General features: G+C 34.9%; 1 non-coding gene across 1 annotated transcript; it reads left to right on the forward strand.

The window, feature by feature from the left end:
• Positions 1-732: 732 nt before the first annotated feature.
• On the forward strand, positions 733-838 carry LOC127546022 (U6 spliceosomal RNA). The gene has a single exon (XR_007949893.1). It is a non-coding gene; the product is annotated as a U6 spliceosomal RNA (small nuclear RNA).
• The last annotated feature ends 19072 nt before the right edge of the window (positions 839-19910 follow it).

The following is a 19910-nucleotide window of genomic DNA, read 5'->3' on the forward strand; positions in this document are numbered from 1 at the left end:
TCAGCTGTCCAAAAGTTCTTTTGCATCTCATAAATTTGAGTGAGTGCTCTAGGGGAAATTTATAGGATTAGAGAAGATGCTGTGAAATCTTAACATTGTACGTATTGGCCTTCTCCACTAGATATTTATCTTCTAATATCTTTAAAATGATTTCTACATATTAAATATAGTGGTCCTTTCCACAGTTTTGGCCTTCAAATTCTTTACTTTATATTTTTCCAAATTGTAATTCAGAGCTTTAACACAGTGGGCAACTGAGGTTTTGTCCCAGAATATCAAAAAGTAGAGTGAATTAATAATTTTTGGATTTGTACAGCAGGTACAAATAGTTGAACTTAGCTTTCATTTGGCAAGAATAATTGGTTAAAATAGGAAAATATTGTAATAGTAGAGGACACAATCTCCTCTTTACCATAGTACTGGTTGTCACATCTCATATAAACTCTTCCATGACCTGGCTCCATCATGATTTCTAACTCTGGTGGGGTGGACTTCTTCATATGTTATCTTCTCCCTCAAGTTCTCTCTCTTTCCCTTCTCTTGCATGGTGGTTGGATGTGGAGAGAGAGAATCTTGTCTTTTTTTTCACTCTGTCCCCACATAGTTTTATCTTAGAATATTGATTTGAGGGTGATTTTCCTGCTTTTTATAATTATAAACAATAATTAAATAATATAATATAAAATAACATATTTTCTGGTATTTGTTGAAGCCTCAGAATATCTAGCTTTAGTGCTTGCTTCAGTAGCACATAGACTTAAATTGGAATGAACAGAGAAGATTAGCATAGCCCCTCTGTAAGTATGACATGCAAATTCCTGAAGTATTCAATTTTTAAAAATAAAAAAAAATCTAGCTTTAGATTTTCCTAGCTTTAGATCTTCCTGTTATTACAATTCATGACCAAGTGCCTCCTGAACCCTGCTTTATGTATCCCCAAATACTTTTCTGTATTTGACAATGACATTTAACAACTGGATAATTTTTGGTTCTATATTTTCTCTGTATGCTTTTTATAAATTTGCTAACTCTTTGGAGTCAATGACAATATTTTGCAATTTGCCCTACTCACAATTTTTAGAAAAAGGTAATACAGTGTTCAAATGTTTGATTGTAAAGCAGGCTGCTTCTGACTGAAAGGAGAAATTTTCATGGCCTCAGTTTGGTAGACAGAATTTTAAAGATTTGGTAATATGGTGGGATGTCATTTATAAAATATGATTGGGAGGCTTGAAGAAATCTTGCTTACTGGACTTCCATAAGAAGAGTATCAGGCTACTTTGAAGGTCAGATGGACCAAAGGCCTCTAACATAGGACAACTGTATCCTGTAAAGGACTTGGATCTAAATGAAAAAAAAAACATATTGAAATATTAATTTGGTCTTAATAGCAGGATATAGTATAAGATACACAGAATCACAGAAATATGTTTGTAAAAGCAAAGGGATCTTAGAGATCATCTTTCCTATGCCATTATTTATAAATGAACAAACTAGGGCTGAAAAGGTCAATTAATTTGTTAATGGTCATACATCTAGCTAGTTGCCTAGACAGACATAGTCCAGAATTCTTTTTGTCTTACCTTATTCTCTTCTTTTTAAGATAAGCTTTCTTGGGCAATTTACCTCAGTTCTCTAGATCTCAGTTTCCTCATCTTCAAAATGACTGGATCATGATTCCCTATGATCCTAAATTATAAAGGAGAGACAATGTTGACCACACAATTATACCTGCCCATTTTAGATTGAACTGAGAATCTTCCCTAACAAAACAGGACTAATCACACATAAGAAAGATCATATGGTATCTCAGATAAAATTACAGTGGAAAAATAAGGGGTTTGGATGCCTGGAGGAAAGGAAGGGTCTAGGAAAAGACGACAAAATACTATTGATAAAGGCAGAGTACATTATGATTTCTAGTGCCTTCACTTATTATTGTAAAAATTCAAGCACTGGCCTCTCTATAACTCCACTTTCATTTTCCTTGATTTCCAGCTATGATTTCTGCTCTACTCTTACTTTAATTACTTACTAAGGTACCAGCCTGGAAATCCAAACTCTGTGACCCTACATTATGACCTGCTGAGCTGATTCTCAAGCCTATGAAGCTTCTGCCATACAATTTTTCAGTTCCTGTTTCTTGGCTTCTAGACATCACTAAGTAAATTATGAAACTGAAGTAATTTCATTTTTTATAATACATGGCACATCAATTTTCCAAACCTTCCCACTAATCATGCTATTTCTTCAAACTAGAATACCCTCCTTTCTTTTCTTTGCCTGTTCAATGTTTATCTTGTACTCTTATATTCTCCCTGCTCAATAATGACCTTTTCTTCTCAGTCCTCATATATGTACAATGTGTCACTCTAATATATCATGTATTGTAATAATTGGTGCATGTGTAATATTTTTGAATATCATCTTCCTAAAGGAAAAGACTGTGTGTTATCTCACTTTTGTATCTCAAGCATTGTTAGGACAATACTTTGTACCCAGTAGACGATATTTGTAGTTGATAGGGCAGTTCTGCATCTTCAGGATGCACCTACATCCTGAAGGCACCTACAAAAAACACATCCAGTACTTTCTAGTTTTATTGTTTCTAAGGGGTTTCTTTCAGAAGCAGCTTCTAGAAATTCTCTTATTTCTCTGCTGGAACAACATTAACATTTAAATTTGAACAACAGGGTTAGAATTTGACTTCCATTTTTTACAATTCAATTCCTTCAAACTATGGACAGAACACTGAATTAAAGCTTAGTGAAGACATTTAAGTTCTCAATGAAACTGCTGAAACATTTAAATGTTGGGCAACAGCTCTCAGAAGCCTTTCATCTGAAATTTTCCTGCATTGACTCTTGCTTCAATCTTTAACTCCTGGTGTAGAGGGTTTGTGGCTAGAGATGCTAACTGGCTGATGAAGACTGAATATAACCTATTCAGACATTTAAAATTCACTTTCAAATTTTTATCAGAAAAAAAAAAAACTGCCGTTCTTGTTTTTCTCAGGGTAACAATAATCAACTTTCACAGGGAAACAGCTCTTAATCTTCCTGGGTTTAAATGTATTCCATGTTTTCTGCACATACCCTCAGTTCTCAGCCTTTATTTCTTTTTCCTTTTTGTTTATTGCAACAGTCTCTCAACATTCCTGAAAATGGAGAATCAGAAACTATCAGCTGAATGAAAACTTGTATACAAGGGAAAAATACAACGTAAAAAAGTGTTCAATTAAGGGAAAAGAGTAGTTTAAAATGTATATTAAAGAGAAAGAAAATGTTTTTTGTAATGAGGGAAAATCACCATTTGGTGCTAAAAAGCAAGGCAGGTGGAGCTGCTTATCACCCATGAACTCCTGTCTGCAAGTATCTGGGGAATCCCCTCTTCCCTCCCTTAATGTGAACAGAGATTGCCTAGTAACACCTTCCTTTTCTGAAGTGGGACTTCCCTTTCAGACTCTATGTAGTCTTTCATGAGAAAGGAAAAAAAGGCTACCCACCTAAGTTCATTCATTGACTTCAGTATCAATATGGGTCTCTGTCCATTGGCAATATCTTTTCTGGAATGGTTCTCTCTCAAATAAACTTTTAACTGCCTCCTCCCCACCCCATTATACCTCCTCTTTTCTTTTCTTCCAGTGCAATTTCTTTTCTACCCCATTTCTTTTTTATATCATTGCAATAAAGTCAAATTATACCTATATCTTTTAAGTATACCTCTAACAAAGATGTTTCCCATATAGCAATGTAAACATTTCAAACTTCAAAAAATATACATTTTTTTCTTACCTTTATATCTTTTTATGTTTCTCTTGAGATCTGTATTTGAAGATCAAATTTTCTGTTCAGCTCTGGTTTTTTCATCAGAAACAATTGGAAATCGCCTATTTCATTGAATGTCCATCTTTTCCTCTGAAAGATAATGTTTAATTTTGCTGAGCAGTTGATTCTTGGCTGTAGTCCAAGCTCCTTTGCCTTCCTTAGTATCATATTCCAGGTCCTTTCAATCCTTTAAAGTAAAAATGCCAGATCTTGGATAATCCTTATTGTGGGTCCTTGATATTTGAATTGTTTCTTTTTGGCTGCTTGTAGTATTTTCTCTTTGTTCTGATAATTCATTTTGGGGATTCTTTTAGGGGATGGTTGGTGGATTCTTTCAATGGCTAGTTTACTCTTCTTTTCTCGGGCATCAGAGAGGTTTTCCTTGATGATTTCTTGAAAGATGTTGTCAAGATTCTTTTTTTCATTGTTGTTTTCAGGTAGTCCAATAAGTTTTAGATTTTTTTATCCTGAATCTATTTTCCAGGCTACTTGTTTTTTCTGATGAGGTATTTTATATTTTCTTCTTCTATTTTTTCATTTTTTGGTTTTGTTTGACTGATTTTTTGTAATGGGCTGAGGCTTGAGTTGATACACTGAGGTCCCAAGCACGTGAGGCTAAATAGTAATTGGACCACACTCTCTATGCTTGGAGAAAGAATTACTCCCCCCCCCCCCCCCCCCCCCTCCGCTTTGTGCAAGTCCTGATGTGTTGTATAGGAAATGCTATTTTTGGTGGGTGGAGGCAGGGGAATGGAAAGGGAAGCGGAAAGAGAGACTGCTGGCTGGCATCTTGCCACAGCTGCACGCATTGCTATCTCGACTGCTCTTCACCTCCGATCCCCCTCTGCTAGCTGGCTTCCTATTGCAGCTGCCCATATTGCTATTGCAATCCTTCTTCACCTCTACTGAGAATAAAGATTAAAGATTTTTTCCTTAACCTGAATTTCTGACTCCGGCTGATTTTAAATACGTGGTCATCACAATTTTTGATGTCTCATTTAGTCATTCACTTCCATTTGTTAAATTGTAATTTTTAGTGAATTATTTTCTTCAGTTAGGTTTTTTACCTCCTTTTAAATTTGACCAATTTAACTTTTAAATGATTTTTCCCATTTCATTAATTCTATTTTTAGGGAACTATTCTAGTTTTCCATTTCACAATACTATTTTTCAAGGAGTTGTTTTCTTTTTTTCTATTTTCTATTTTTAAGGATTGGCTTTCTTCAGACAATATATATTTCCTTCTCCAAAACTCTAATTTCTTTTCCCAATTTTTCTTCTAACTCTTTTTTTTTTTTGGAGGCAATTTGGGGTTAAGTGACTTACCCAGGGTCATACAGCTAGGAAGTGTTAAGTGTTCTGAGGCCAAATTTGAACTCAGGTCTTCCAGACTTCAGGCATTACTTAGCTACTCCTTTCTAACTCTTTTAAGATCCTTTTTGGTTTCTTCCAAAAGAGCCTTTAATATTGCCTTTTAAGGCTTCATCTGGAGATATTTTGCCTTCAGTATCTTCAGGATTTGAGGTCTGTTCTTCCTTGTCTCTATAATAGCTAACTATTTTTTTGCTCATTTTTAAAGGTTGAGATCTGTTCTTATGGCAAATGGAAGATTGTCTCAAGCTTCCTCTACAGATCACAGTGGCTTCTTGCTGCCCTGGGGTTAGTGCTGTTGGCTTTTTTCTGGTGCTGGGTGGGTGTTGCCAAATCCCACTTGTTAAGATGGGATTCAGGGGTTCAATATTTGCCTTCTATAGTTGTGTTAGAGATCTCACAGCTGGTCTACTGATCCACTGACTTCTGAACCAGGACAAAGTAGTTAATGCTGCTGTATTTTGGCTAAGAGCCTTTTACTATATTTCTCTAGTGCATGGAGGCCTCTCTGCCTTGAGTCTCCCTGTGCTGGGCCTCTTCACTCCTGTATGATTGAGACAGACCTTTCCTGAAGTTTTTCCAAAATATTTTCTGCTGGAAATTTGTTACACTACAAATATTTGTGAGTTCTGTCACTTCCAGGAAGAATTCAAGGAAAGACCTGTCCACCCTCCACCATCTTGCCTGCACCCTCCAACTATTAAAAACATGATTTTGAATCACTTGCCAACTTGGATCAGATCTTTAATAATTTAGGTTTCCTTGCTTTTAAATTTGTTCTCTTTTGCAATTTTCTATATGCATTCAAGTAAAAATGGTATAGATTCAACATCTCTTTTGTATTGAATAATTTCAAAGGCGTATTAAAAAAAGTGACATTCAAATGAAAAAAGATAACAGTTCTAAATGCCAGTTAGTCTTCAGTCAAAAAAGGCTTTCATTGGTAGTATGGTGTTTTCTTACTTCTGGTTTCTTTTTACTCTTTTTCACCTTCCATTTAGCCCGCAAGTGATTTTTTCCTAAAACACTGATTTTTATTGCAATTATATTTATTTATTCATTAAACTTTTCATTTTCAAAATATAGATGTAGATAGTTTTCAACATTCATCCTTGCACAACCCTGTGTCCCAGTTTTTTCTTCCACCATTCTCCCCAACCTCCCCCAAGACAGAAAGCAATCCAATACATGTTAAACATATGCAATTCTTCTATACATATTTCCACAATTATTATGCTGCACAATAAAAATCAGATCAAAAAAGAAAAAAACATGAGAGAAAACAAAAAGCAAGCAAACAATAACAAAAAAGGTGAAAATACTATTTTGTGATCCATATTCAGTCCCTACAATCCTTTCTTTGGATGCAGATGGCTATGGACAAGTCCATTGAAAATGGCCTGAATCACTTTAATAAGAGCCATTCCATCAGAATTAATCATCGGATAATTTTGTTGTTGTTGTGTACAATGTTCTCTTAGTTCTACTCACTTCACTTAGCATCAGCTCATGTCAGTCCTTCCAGGCCTCTTGGAAATGATCCTGCTGATCATTTCTTATATTACAATAATATTCCATAACATTGATATGCCAAAACATTTTTTAGCCATTCTCCAATTGATGGGCATCTACTCATTTTCCCATTCCTTGCCACTACAAAAAGGGCTGCTACAAACATTTTTGCACATGTGGGCCCTTTACCCTTTTTATGATTTCTTTGGGATATAAGTCGAGTACAGATATGGCTGGGTCAAAGGGTATGCACACTTTGGTAATTGCAGCTATATTTAAATGCTAGTGGCTTCATATTACCTCTAAGAGCAAATACAAAATCTTTTGTTTGGAGTTTAATGCCCTTTATAACCTAATTGCCCCTTATATTTCTAGCCTTCTTAGGCCTTACACTTTCCCAAGTATCACTCAAAGTACCAGATACCAAGTATACTCCAGTGACATTAGCTGCCTTGCCATTCCTGTGAATGAAACATTTCATCTTTCAGGTTTGGGCCATTTTTATGGTGGTTCATTGTGCAAGGAATGGTTTCCCTCCTTCACTCCTCCTACTGACATCTTGGCTTCTTTTAAGTCCCAATTAAAATCTTTGGTAAATCATCTAACTCCTTTCTCTTTCAGTTTTCCTTTCTGAAAGAAAGGAGGATAATGATAGACCATGGAAGCATGGTTGTTGTTTTATTCAAATAAGATAATAATTGCAAAGCACTTAGTGAAGTAGCTGCTTAATAAATGTCATTTTAGCTGTTGTGATTATTATCATAACATAAGTTTTGTAGAGTATAATCACTCTTGTCAGCTGTAAATAAACAAAGTATGAGTAACTTCCTTATAATAGTCCTTTATGAAATAAAAATGTCATTTCAGGTCACCATGGTGGAATGTCATAGAGAAAAAAAGAAACTTGATGGAAATTCAGTAGGACTATAACAACATTACACCAAATGCCCCCTTGTGAGCCTTTGTAACTATGACACATAAGTACAAAACAGTCTTTTGGATTTAAGTAGATCTTTTGATAGTTAGTTGATCCTCTGGGATACTAATCAAATTAAAAAAAGATAGTACCTGTCCCCTTTTAAGATGATAAGATCTGAAATTAGAAGCTAAAGATTGTCCTTTTCTCTGTATTCTACATCATTCTTGATGCTCAAAGAATCTGAGTGGCAAGGATGTGTTGGGTCCAATTAGTACCATCCATACTTGAACAAGAATCCCTTCTACAATATTTATGACAAGTGGTCTTCCAGCTTCTATTGGGTGTTAATTTTTAATATTATTTTATTTTTCCCAATTACATGTCAAGAAAATTTTTAGCATTTATTTTTATAAGATTTTAAGTTCTAAATTTTCCTCCCTCTCCTTTCCTAAAATGGCAGGCAATCTGATATAGATTATACATGTTATCATGTAAAACATATTTCCATATTAATCACAGCTGTGAAAGAAGAAACAGATCAAAAGGAAAAAAAAGAAGAAAGTCAGTGAAAAAAGTGTGCTTCAATCTGCATTCTGAGTCCATCAGTTATTTATCTGATTGTGGATAGTGTTTTGCTTTGTAAGTCCTTGTATCATTGTGTTGCTGAGAAGAGCTGTCTATCATAGTTGATCAATGTTACTGTCACTGTGTACAATGTTCTCTTAGTTCTATTGACTTCAGTCACCATTAATTCATGTAAATATTTTCAGGTTTTTTTGGAATCTGCCTGTTTATCATTTTTTTGTTGCATTATATTCCATCCATATGCCATTCCATCCATATACCACAGCTTGCTCAGCCACTCCTCAATTGATGGGTATCCTTTCAGTTTCCAATATTTTGCTAGCACAAAGAGGATTGCTGTAAATATTTTTTTGCATATGTAGATCTTTTTTTTTCTCCTTTTTATGTTTTCTGGGATAAACTTAGTAGCAAGATTGCTGGAACAAATAGTATGCACATTTTGGTTGCCCTTTGGGTTTAGTTCCAAATTGCTCTCCAGAATAGTTGTATCAGCTCATAACTCCATCAGCAGTATATCACTGTTTCAATTTTCCCATGTCTTCTCCCACCTTTATCATTTTTCCTTTTTGTAGGATTAGCCTATTGGATAGGTATGAAGTGGTACTTCAGCATTGTTTAAATGTGCATTTCTCTAATCAAAATTGATTTAGAGTATTTCATCTGCTTTTATATAGCTTTGATTTCTTCATCTGAAAACTGCCTGTTTCTACCCTTTAACTTATCAACTTGGGGAATGACTTGTATTCTTATAAATTTAACTCCTCCTCTTTCCTGTCAGGTAAGATCTATTTCTGGATTCAACTTATTGTGTATATTATTTCCTTTTTGAACCAATACTGATGAGTGTAAGGTTCAAGTGATGTCCATTGCCCACCCTCTTTTGAGGTGGCCCTCTTCCTATGAAATAATTTATTTCATTCTACCTCTCCCTTCCTTCTATACTCTACGAACTCCTCTCTCATTCCTTAATTATTTTTTGTCATTCCCTCAAATTCACCTTATATGTGAATTCTCTATGTAAATTCCTTATAGGTGTATCACTAGTAGTGGAGATGGCCATGGATATAGTGGGTGACCTTAACTTCTTAAGTTAAGCCTAAGACTTAGACTTAGAGTGGAAAAAGAAAACAAGCTAGAGCCATATCCAGTCATCCTGTTCGATATCTTGTCACTAGATTCAAATGGCTCTGGAGAAGAAAGTGAGGTTGGTGACTTGGCATAGCCTTCCCTCACTTAAATCCAATTCATTTGCATGTTATGGCATCATCTCCCTGATATCATGGTCCTCTTCAAAAATGAGGCACAACAATAACTATTAGTAGTACAATTTTTAAGAATTACAAGTACCATCTTCCCAGGTAAGGATGTAAACAATTCAGCTCCAATGAATTCCTTATGTTTTCTTTACTTTTTTTCTCTGTTTAGGTTTCTCTTAGGTCTTGAGATCAAAGTTTTTCCTTAGTTCTGGCCTTTTCCTTATGAAAAATTGCCATCCTTCTCTTTCATTGAATAATCAGTTTTCTCTCTTAAAGCATTGTGCTTATTTTTTTTTTTTTACCAGGTAGATAATTCATGTTGTACTCCTAGATCCTTTGCAAATATTAGAATATCAGGTTCCATAACCTCTGATTATTTATTGTTGTAGCTGCTAAGTCCTAAATAATTTTTATTGTGGCTTCCCAGTATTTGTATCACTTCTTTCTAATCACTTGCAGTAATTTTTCTTTTGCCTGACAGTTCTGTAATTTGGCTATAAATGGAATCTATTTCCATCGGTCATTAGTAGATTCTTTTAGTACCTATTTTGCCATCTGGTTCTAAGTTATCAGGACAATTTTCCTTGATGATTTCTTGAAAGGTACTGTCCAGGTCCTGCTTTTGATTATGGTGTTTAGGTAGTCCTAACTACCTAATTAGTGATTCCAATGATGTCTTCCCTGGATATAGTTTTCAGATCAGTTGTTTTTCCAATGGGGTATTTTACATATTCTTCTATTTTTCATTATTTTGATTTGTTTGTGGTTGTTTGAAGGTGAATATGGGAGAGTTAGGGGAATTTAAAGCTGATTCTGTTATCTTGGCTCCTGGAAGTCATCTTGGGTGCTAATTCTCCATGGAAAGAGTCAGAACTGGAGTCAGAAGTCATGGATTCAAATCTTGGCTCTGGCACTTTCTATTTCTAAGAATTTGGGAAAATTGCTTAACTTCCATAGACCTTATCTCATCTTTGAAATTAAGTATAAGGATGTTGGATAATGTCACCTGTAAGCTCTCTCCCAAGTCAAACTTTATGATCCATATATTAGGGGGAAAAGTTAATACTATATTCTGCATTTTAGTATGGAGTCACTCAGAATTTTTTTTATTAATTTTTTTGTTTATTTTACTGAACCTATGATTTTATTTTATTTTTATTAAAACTTTTTATTTTCAAAACATATGCACATATAATTTTTCAACATTGACCCTTGCATAGCCTTCTGTTCCAAAGATATGTTGAATCTAATATATGTGAACATATTTATACAATTATACTGCTGCACAAGAAAAATCAGATCAAAAAGAAAAGAAAATGAATAAGAAAACAAAACTCAAGTGAACAACAACAACAAAAAGTGAGGATGTTATGTTGTGATCCACATTCAGTTCCCACAGTCCTCTCTTTGGCTCTCTTCATCACAAAATCATTGAAAGTTGCCTCAATCATCTCATTGTTGGAAAGAGTCACACCCATTAGAATTTATCATCATATAATATTGTTGTTGCTGTGTACAATGATCTGCTGGTTTTGCTCATTTCACTAAGCATCAGTTCATGCTAATCATCCTGCTGAACATTTCTTATAGAACGATAATATTCCATAACATTTATATACCATAACTTATTCAACCATTCTCTAACTGATGGGCATCCACTCAGTTTCCAGTTTCAAGCCACAACAAAAACAAGTTTGCATGTGTGGGTCCTTTTCCCTCCTTTAAGATCTCTTTGGGCTATAGGCTGGATAGAAACACTGTTGGATCAAAGGCGTATGCAGAGTTGGATAATTTTTTGAGCATAGTTCCAAATCGCTCTCCAGCATGGCTGGATCCATTCACAATTCCATCAACAATGTATTAGTGTCCCAGTTTTCCCACATCCCCTCCAACATTTGTCATTATCTTTTCCTGTCATCTTAGCCAATCTGACAGGTATGTAGTGGTAACTCAAAATTGTCTTAATTTGCATTTTTCTGATCAATAGTGATTTAGAGCACTTTTTATATGACCAGAAATGGTCTTAATTTCTTCATCTGAGAAGAAATAAAAAAATGAATTTATAATTAATATAAATTTAGACATTATTGTGAATGAAATAAAATACTAATTATGTGCTCGGAAAATTTAAGCTCAGGTTTGCCAGAGACAATTTTGTTTAATATTTATCTGTGGATATGTAAACATATACACACACCTTTAGAATATATATGTATATATGAGCATGTATGTATATAATGTATATATATATATATGTGTGTGTATATGTACATATATATGTGTGTGTGTGTGTATATACATATATAATATTAAAATATAGTTTGGCTTAATAATCACTTCTCAGTTCCCTTTCAGATCACTTCCATTTCAGGTCCCAGGTGGGTCACAGTACCAATGACATGTATAGGAATGAAATAATCTCATCAAGACAAGGGTTAGCTTTGTTTATCACTCTTACTCCATTTCAAAGGAAGACCCCAGACTTTGTTTTTCCCCACTTTCCTAAAGGGAATGGTTTGTGAAAGGTTTTGGCCTGGAGAAATAATATTTCCAAAGAAACTGAAAAAAAAAATTTAACATACTTTCTTAGTCTGCTTGAGATTGTCTATGTCTAAATTGATAGCTTCCTCAGGTCTTTGGACATATCTCTAACCTCACAAGATGTTCTGAAGTTATATTGATATGAATCTTGAACAAAGAAAATATTACAATCTAATAAAACATAATATATAACTCAAAATGAAGTAAAAGTTAATGATCTGCTTCATCTATCCCAAACAACAGTGACCTAAAACTTGGAGAATTAGTTTGCTAAACAACTCAGTCTCTTTATGACCATGTCCTCAAGGATTCTCTCCAAAGTTGGTTACTGAAGTAATTAAGAGGCATGTTCTCTTTTCTTTGTACCCTAACATTTTTATGTGAAGCCTACAGGCAGTGAATTTAAGAAGATAGGAGATAGTTGTTACTGTAAATTTGGTTAGGACCCTTAATCCATTTTCTGGATTTTTATACAATTTCCTAAGAGAAAAAGTGAAAGGATTTTAGTGGAGAGTCCTGTTTCCTTAGAAGTTAAGTTTTCTTTTTTCTTTCCTGGAAAGAACTTCATGTTGAAGAAATATTTATTCCTTAATATTTGAACCACAAAAGAGACTTTAATGTGATTCCACAAATTCATTATTTTATTTGTGTGGCACCAATAATGTTAAGTGGATAGGAATGAGTTGATCTCATTTAGACAAGACTAGAAAGACTTGTGTTTTATCACTTTATGAAGTTAATATTACAGCTATCACCCTCATGAAGATGAAGAAACTCTGAAACTCAAGCTTAATTGTCTTGCTTATGACTACATGGTTGGTATGTTAGAGGAAGGATTCAAACCCAGACAATTGTATTGTCAGAAAGACAATACAAGTTGTAGGGGAAATCTTGGACATGATTATGATCCAATTGCTTGTCAGTATTGCAATCAGAACTGATAAATTAAGTCAAGTATCTCTACTTACTGGTAGGAAGTAATTTTGATAAATAGATAAAAGTCATTTTTCAAAACAGAAGGACTTTGCACAAGAAAGCCTTCTTTTCCCATAGGTGCTTAAAGGTTTAGTTTGCAGACATAGCTAGTGAGTAGCATGGATGGATCTGAATTTCTGCCTTCTGACTCTAGGTCCAATTCCCTCACCATTGAGGCACACTGCTTCTCTCACATACATTTTTTAAAATTTTCTTCCCTACCTGAACTTTATTCCCTATCACCAAAGTATGCCAAGTGCTTCTACTTGATGAGATTCAAGGAAGACTTTCTTGTAAATACTCCCAACCTTTAAAGATAGCACATTAATATCCATGAGTTAGAATGGAACACAAATGACAAAGTGCATATGTAAATTATAAAAGGATTAAAAGAATAGTAGATAATGGAGAGGTGGGAAAGAATAAGATCAGCTGTTTATTAGCACTGAATTTTTAAAAAGCCCTTCCATTCCATCACTCCTATTTAATTAGAGACACAGCTAACTAGCTCTTCTCATTGTATTTCTAAGGAACAAAGTCATTTGGAAAGTATTTTCTGATGATAGCTTACTTGAATAACAACAATGATAATAGCTAGTATTTATACAACACTTTGTGGAACTCACAGAATTTATATTAATTATATTATTTAATCCTCATGATATCTGTGGGAGTTAAGTGCTATTATTTTCCAGATTCTACAATTGAGTAAATTGAGAGAAATGAATTGCTTGGGGTTACATGGACAGTAAATGTCTGAGACAGGACTGGAATTGGGGTCTTTCTTTCTCCAAGTTATTCCCCTCTATCTTCTATAAGGTGCTTTGAACTAGGAGATAATTTGGAGAGAAACCATACAAAAGTTAAAGACTAGGGGCCCTATTAAGGGTGCTTAAACTTTTTAAATAGGGGGCCAGTTCACTGTCCCTCCGACTGTTGGAGGGCCAGACTATAGTAAAAACAAAAACTTTGTTTTGTGGGTCTTTAAATAAAGAAACTTCATAGCCCTGGGTGAGGGGGATCTCCTGCGGCATCTGGCTTGCGGGCCATAGTTTGAGGACCCCTGGAAATATATTCTTTTTTTAAACTAAGAAAAATATCTTCTTCTTCTTCTTCTTTTTAAAATTAATCTGTCCTAAGATTTTGTGATATTATTGTGATTTTGCCCCAAATTCTTTCAATGTACTTGGGAACAAGTTTGGAACATACCAGGTCACATTATAAATGGTGGTGCAGGACCTTGGCATTTTCAATCTGTCTTTAATTCCTTTATCCATCTGTGTGTATATATGTTCCCTCACAAACTAGCCTTTCCACATCTTTTCTTCTCTCTTACCTCATACCTGCAATATTCTTTCTCATCTCCACATTTATCTCCTACTTCATTGGTCAGAAATTGATTGGGGAGAGTGAAACATTCAGGGTAAACCAAAGATCTCATTATCATATACTTATATAGGCATATCCACATATGCAGTGGTTGGGAATTGGTTTTAGATTGTGAGAGTGTGTGGTCTAGTGGGAAGAACCATGAATTTGAAATCAGGAAGACCTGGTTTCAGTTTGCAGTTCAGATATTATTAACTGTGGAGCACTGTGAGTCAATGTCTCTGGCCTTCAGTCAACTTATTTGTAAAATAAATTGGAATTACTGGCACATAAAACCTCTTCCAGCCCTAACTCTATGATACTATGATCATCTAGGATGGGGTGAGAACAAGTGACATGATTTGACAGAAAAGGTTTCATCAAACCTGTGTCAACTTCTGCTGTGCGACCCAGGATAACTCCTTTATCTCCCAGGGTTCTGGCCAACAATCAATAGGATTTCTCTTGTAGGTTAGGGGTTGATCTGCACTTGTGGAAGAATTTTTTTCACCAGGAGTTTTTGATGCCAGTGAAATCACAAGCTGGATGTAAAAATATCCACTAACCATCCTGTTGTCATATTGTTGAAATGTTGACTATTCTCCATGGTGGCACTTTAGATTTACTAAATAGAAAGTGGCCAAGTTATGTAGAATTGGACATAAGAAACTTTGAAACCAGATTTATAAATTAGGAAGAACAAACCAGGAGGCTTCATCCTGGGCATTTTTGTTTCCTTTTTTTTTTTTTTCTTGTGGTTATTGCCTTTATTCTATTTCCTTAATAATCCTGGAACCTCTTTTCTGCTCTCCTTTACTGTTGTCCTTCTTGTCTCTGTATCCAGGAAGCAATAAGAAATTTAAAAAACCTTTGGATTTGAAATCAGATAAATTGGGTTCAAATCCTGGCTCAAATACTTCCTTAAACATAAAATGAAGAGAACTAGACTATTTCTGATGCTCTTTCAAGATTCTATGATCCTATGATTTGGAGACAACTAGGTGGCACAGTGGGCCTGGAGTCAGGAAGGAGAGTTTAAATCTAGTCTCAAACAATTATTAGCATGTGACCCTTGGAAAGTCACTTAATTTCTGTGCCCACCTTGGTGATTAACCTCTCTGTACTTAGCTAGAATAATCCCCAGACAACTGTCCACTGCTATACTGAAATGTTATATTTAAGATAAAAAAGTCACTGCACATTGTGTCTATCAGAGAGAGAATTTGGCATGGTAGGTTGAGAACTGTTGGAGCGGTTTTGAACCATACTTGTTTTGTGGCCTTTCACAAATTGCTTTACCTCTCAGTGTTTGATGAAACTGACTTAAATTATCAAATATTATAAATTGCATCACTTGAATTGGCAGAGTTCCCATGTTCAGGAATTCCCTATTCCAATGTAATCGCTGATCTAGTCTTTCTTGCCCCGATCTCCTTATTAAATCATTAGACTGTTAGCTATTTGAAGTCAATAGACAGGCCTATTAGTAACCATGATACCTTGTATGGTGTTACACACATTTGAATATTAAATATGTTATGCAATTCAGTATTGCCTACTGGCAACAATGATAATAAATCCCCATTGTTCTTAATTGCCAAATTTATCTGATTTATGACTAATTACAATTTCCCTTAAGTCATCTTGCCAGCAGGACGTATTGGGGGTTTATTCTCTTGAGAACCAGCATTTTAGCTCATCCATATTTGACTAACCTAATTTTCTTATTCCTAGTCGCCCAAACTCAGGGATACTCTATGCAAATTCATGAAGTGTTGTGAATTCTCAAGCCTCAGCATGATATTTGCTGGAAGATTAACACCTGCTCCTCCTCTCTTTGGGGAAATCACAGAAATTGCCTCTCCTGTGATTCAAAGTAAAGGCAACTTTTCCAGAGAAATCTGCACATCAAAAGACAACATAAAGGTCATTTTTATAGAGCATCAGCTGAATTTTAACACATTTCCCCCCTGAACCTAACTATTGCTTCACCAAAGAATTAACCTGGAGCAAAAATGGCCTTGGGGATTTCCACAGTACTAGATGGAGTTATATTCTGAAACAGATGTTATCTGGTTTCAGTGGCCCTGGAACAGTGAACCTAATTGAGTTTAGAAGCACAAAGGTATTAAGTCCTATGCCAAGGTATAGGGCAAATTGTTGTTGTTTCATTAATTATGTCCTTGGCAATTAACGTATTTGATTATAACATGGTTCTAATGAAGCTAAAGTCATGAGTCCCATTCTCCTGTGGTCCAGTTAGCTTTACAGCTAATACCACTAACTCTAGATGATTGTTTCTCAAAGACAAGTTGTCTGTTGAAAAGGGGACAGGAAAAGAAAGTATGGATGGATTGGTACAAATTTGTCTTCACTATTGAAAACATAACTAAAATCTTTTAATGTCAGATCAGGAGGAGGCCTTTTGCTTATGAAAAGCAGCTCACTTATTCCTGAGTGAGTGTCAAGCACTGTCACAAGTTTTCTCATTGATCAACTGCTTGTTTCTATAATTGTATCTTTGTTCAGGGAGCTCGTACCTCGGCTCAAAATCAAGTAGTACTTTGAATAAAGCATTTAATAAATTACTATTATATAATTTTTGTTGAATTTTTATAGGAATTTGTATTAGAGGGAAATGTTACCTCCCAGAGGATGTAGAAAATGATTTAGTTATAAAGAATATTCCACAAATTGAGTAATAGCAGTGATGAGTCCTTAAATACTCTGTAACTGGGGTTCTTAAACTTTTGTGTCATGAAGCTTTTAAGCAGTTTGGTCAAGTCCTTCTCAAAATCAAATCAAATTAATAGGATTACAATGGAAACCAATTATTATGAAATACAGTTATGTATTTAGAAGCTGGAGTCCTGGACCTGGAGTCCAGAAAATTTATTTTTTCTGAATCTAAATCTAACCACAAACACTTACTAGCTAGATGGTTCTGGGGAAGTCACACAAGCTTCTTTACCTTAGTTCCTCATCTGTAAAGTGAACTGGAAAGGGAAAATAGTAAATCACTCTAGTGTCTTTGTCAAGAAAGAGGACTTCAAATAGGGTCACAAAGAGTTGGACATGACTGAAATAACTCAACAACAACAACAAAGTGCCAAATGCCTTTTGTTTTCTACACTATGGGAGAAAGTGAAAGGATGAAAGGACTCCTCTCTATTCTCCAGGTTACTGGAGAGAATAAAGTTTTCCTTGAGATAAAGGAAGAAATGCTTCATAGAAGAAATAAGAAAGAAAATGTGATTAGAATGATAAGTTGTTGTTGTTCATTCTTTGTTTTTGAAGAGGACAAATGATATCAGTGATGACTCATGCATGAATTGGATTTAAGTGAGGCAGAACTGCACATTCATTAGATTCCCTCTCTCTTCCTGAGTCATTGAAGTCTAGTGGCAAGACAAAAGTTAAGATTACTGGCAATGTCCCAGGAATCAGTGGATGACTCTGGCATCTTCAATATCTGATTAAGTAATAGGCACTCCACAGCACCTGCTTTGCTCACCTTCATGGCCATTGAAACAAATTTTCATTTATCCATTTCTCCCAGGGAAGTCTTCATATGCTTGGAGTACATATCCCCCTAACTCAGCATCAGTTTGGAGGCCTGTTTGTTTCCTTTACTCTGACTCAGTCCATTTGTTGAGACAATTTAGTGGAATAGCCAGTGTGCATGCTATGGCTTCTGGGACCCACAGGTGAAAGTTGGGGGAAGGTGGACCCCAAAGTAGGATAAGCAGTCCTGAAAAGATTCCAGGTCTCATATCACCAGAAGTGCTAAATGGAAGATGAAAGAGCATAACATAGGAAAACAGGAATGAAAGACCACTGAATACACACACATGTACATACATAGAAACCTATATCTATTATATGCATGTATTCAAGGATTGAGATTCTTTTTCTAGAGGTCTGACTAAGATTGAAACTGCTTCTAGTGTTTCAAAATGCCACAGGTCATGCAATATTGGTCAAATGGAGAAAGGAAGAGCAGTACTAATTGGTGATACCCTACCTGCTGATGAATAAAGGGGTTTCTATTTATGAACATGACCTAAAGAGAAAGGGGATGATTTTCTTTCTTGGGATGTGTGTCAAGGGACAGACAACCCAGCTTATTAAGGCTTGATGACTACTATCCACTTCAGATCATTTGTATAAGGAAAAATGATACTGTCAGAAAGAAACTAGAAACTATTGCTAAAAATTTTGTAGTTCTCAGCAAGTCTTTGAAGACTTTGGAGGCAGAGATGGTGTTAAATGCCTGTCACAAAGGAGACACATAATAAATATTGATTAACTGTGTTCATCAGAGATATCAATTAAAGCTAAGGATTTAGAAGAGAAGATAATATTTGTGATTCCAGAGAATAGGATTTAGATTTCTAGGCAGTGACTTAAAATGTAGACATTTACAATTGGTCCCTTGGACACAGGTATTACATATTTGGTCCAAAAATATGACACCTAACAGGGATGTAGATATGTATGTATGTGTACAGATCTATGAATATGTATGTATATATACGTATGTTTATATGTGTATATATGTATATATACATAGATATATGTGTAGATATAGATTTTATCTATATCTACTTTTATAGAGTCTCTTTTTCTCTCTGTCCGTCTCCCTGTCTTTCTTTCTCTCCCCATGGAGTATTATCAACCAGAACAAAGGAATCTTAAAGTGACAAAGAAAAGGGAAGGACAAAAAAAAAAAAAAAAAACTATTCACATACATTTTTCAAATCAAATACAATAGAATTTAATGGCTAGAACAGCCATGAAAGAAAAGAAATGGATACCAGTAATTGGCAGGAACAAATTTTCAAGTTGAAAGCCAACAACAACAACAATAATAATCACTACTATTTGTTATATTATATTATAGTAATGCCTATTACATGCCAGGCAATGTGCTAACCTATTTACAAATGTTATCTCAAAGGATATTCACAATAACCCTGTGATGCCATTAATATTGAAAAAAATATAGACAAACAAAAGTTAAATGATTTGTCCAGGACCAAACAATTACTATGTGAGAGAGATCAGATTAGGATTCAGGTCTTTCTGACTTGAGATCCAACACTTCACTGTGCTATATCATTGCTTTAACAAAACCCACAGCCTCAAACACTTATATGCAAATAAATATATTCAGTGTAAATATAAAACAAGCTAGCTTCATATATTCTTGAGATTATTTGGGACAGGATTCATGAGAGGAATGATTTTTGGAAAAGAAGAATTTTTTTTAAAGTTCAATGTAGAATAGCACTATATATTAAAATGATACTGCTATGAAAAAAATTAGGGCACAGTGGAAAATATCAATCAACAGAGAAAGAAAAAGAATTATATTTTGTGGAAATATAATAGAATCCACTAAGACAGAAGAAGGATTTAGATGATGAGCTTGAGAAAGACATAAATCAGATAGAGGAAAGGGGAACTTTATCTATCCTGATATCTTTTGGAGCTCTCACTCTCTCTACTGAGTAGAAAAGATGATAAACTCCTGACTGGACTTATTAATGCCAT

Source organism: Antechinus flavipes, chromosome 1 (genome assembly GCF_016432865.1).
Source record: "Antechinus flavipes isolate AdamAnt ecotype Samford, QLD, Australia chromosome 1, AdamAnt_v2, whole genome shotgun sequence".
NCBI lineage: Eukaryota > Metazoa > Chordata > Mammalia > Dasyuromorphia > Dasyuridae > Antechinus > Antechinus flavipes.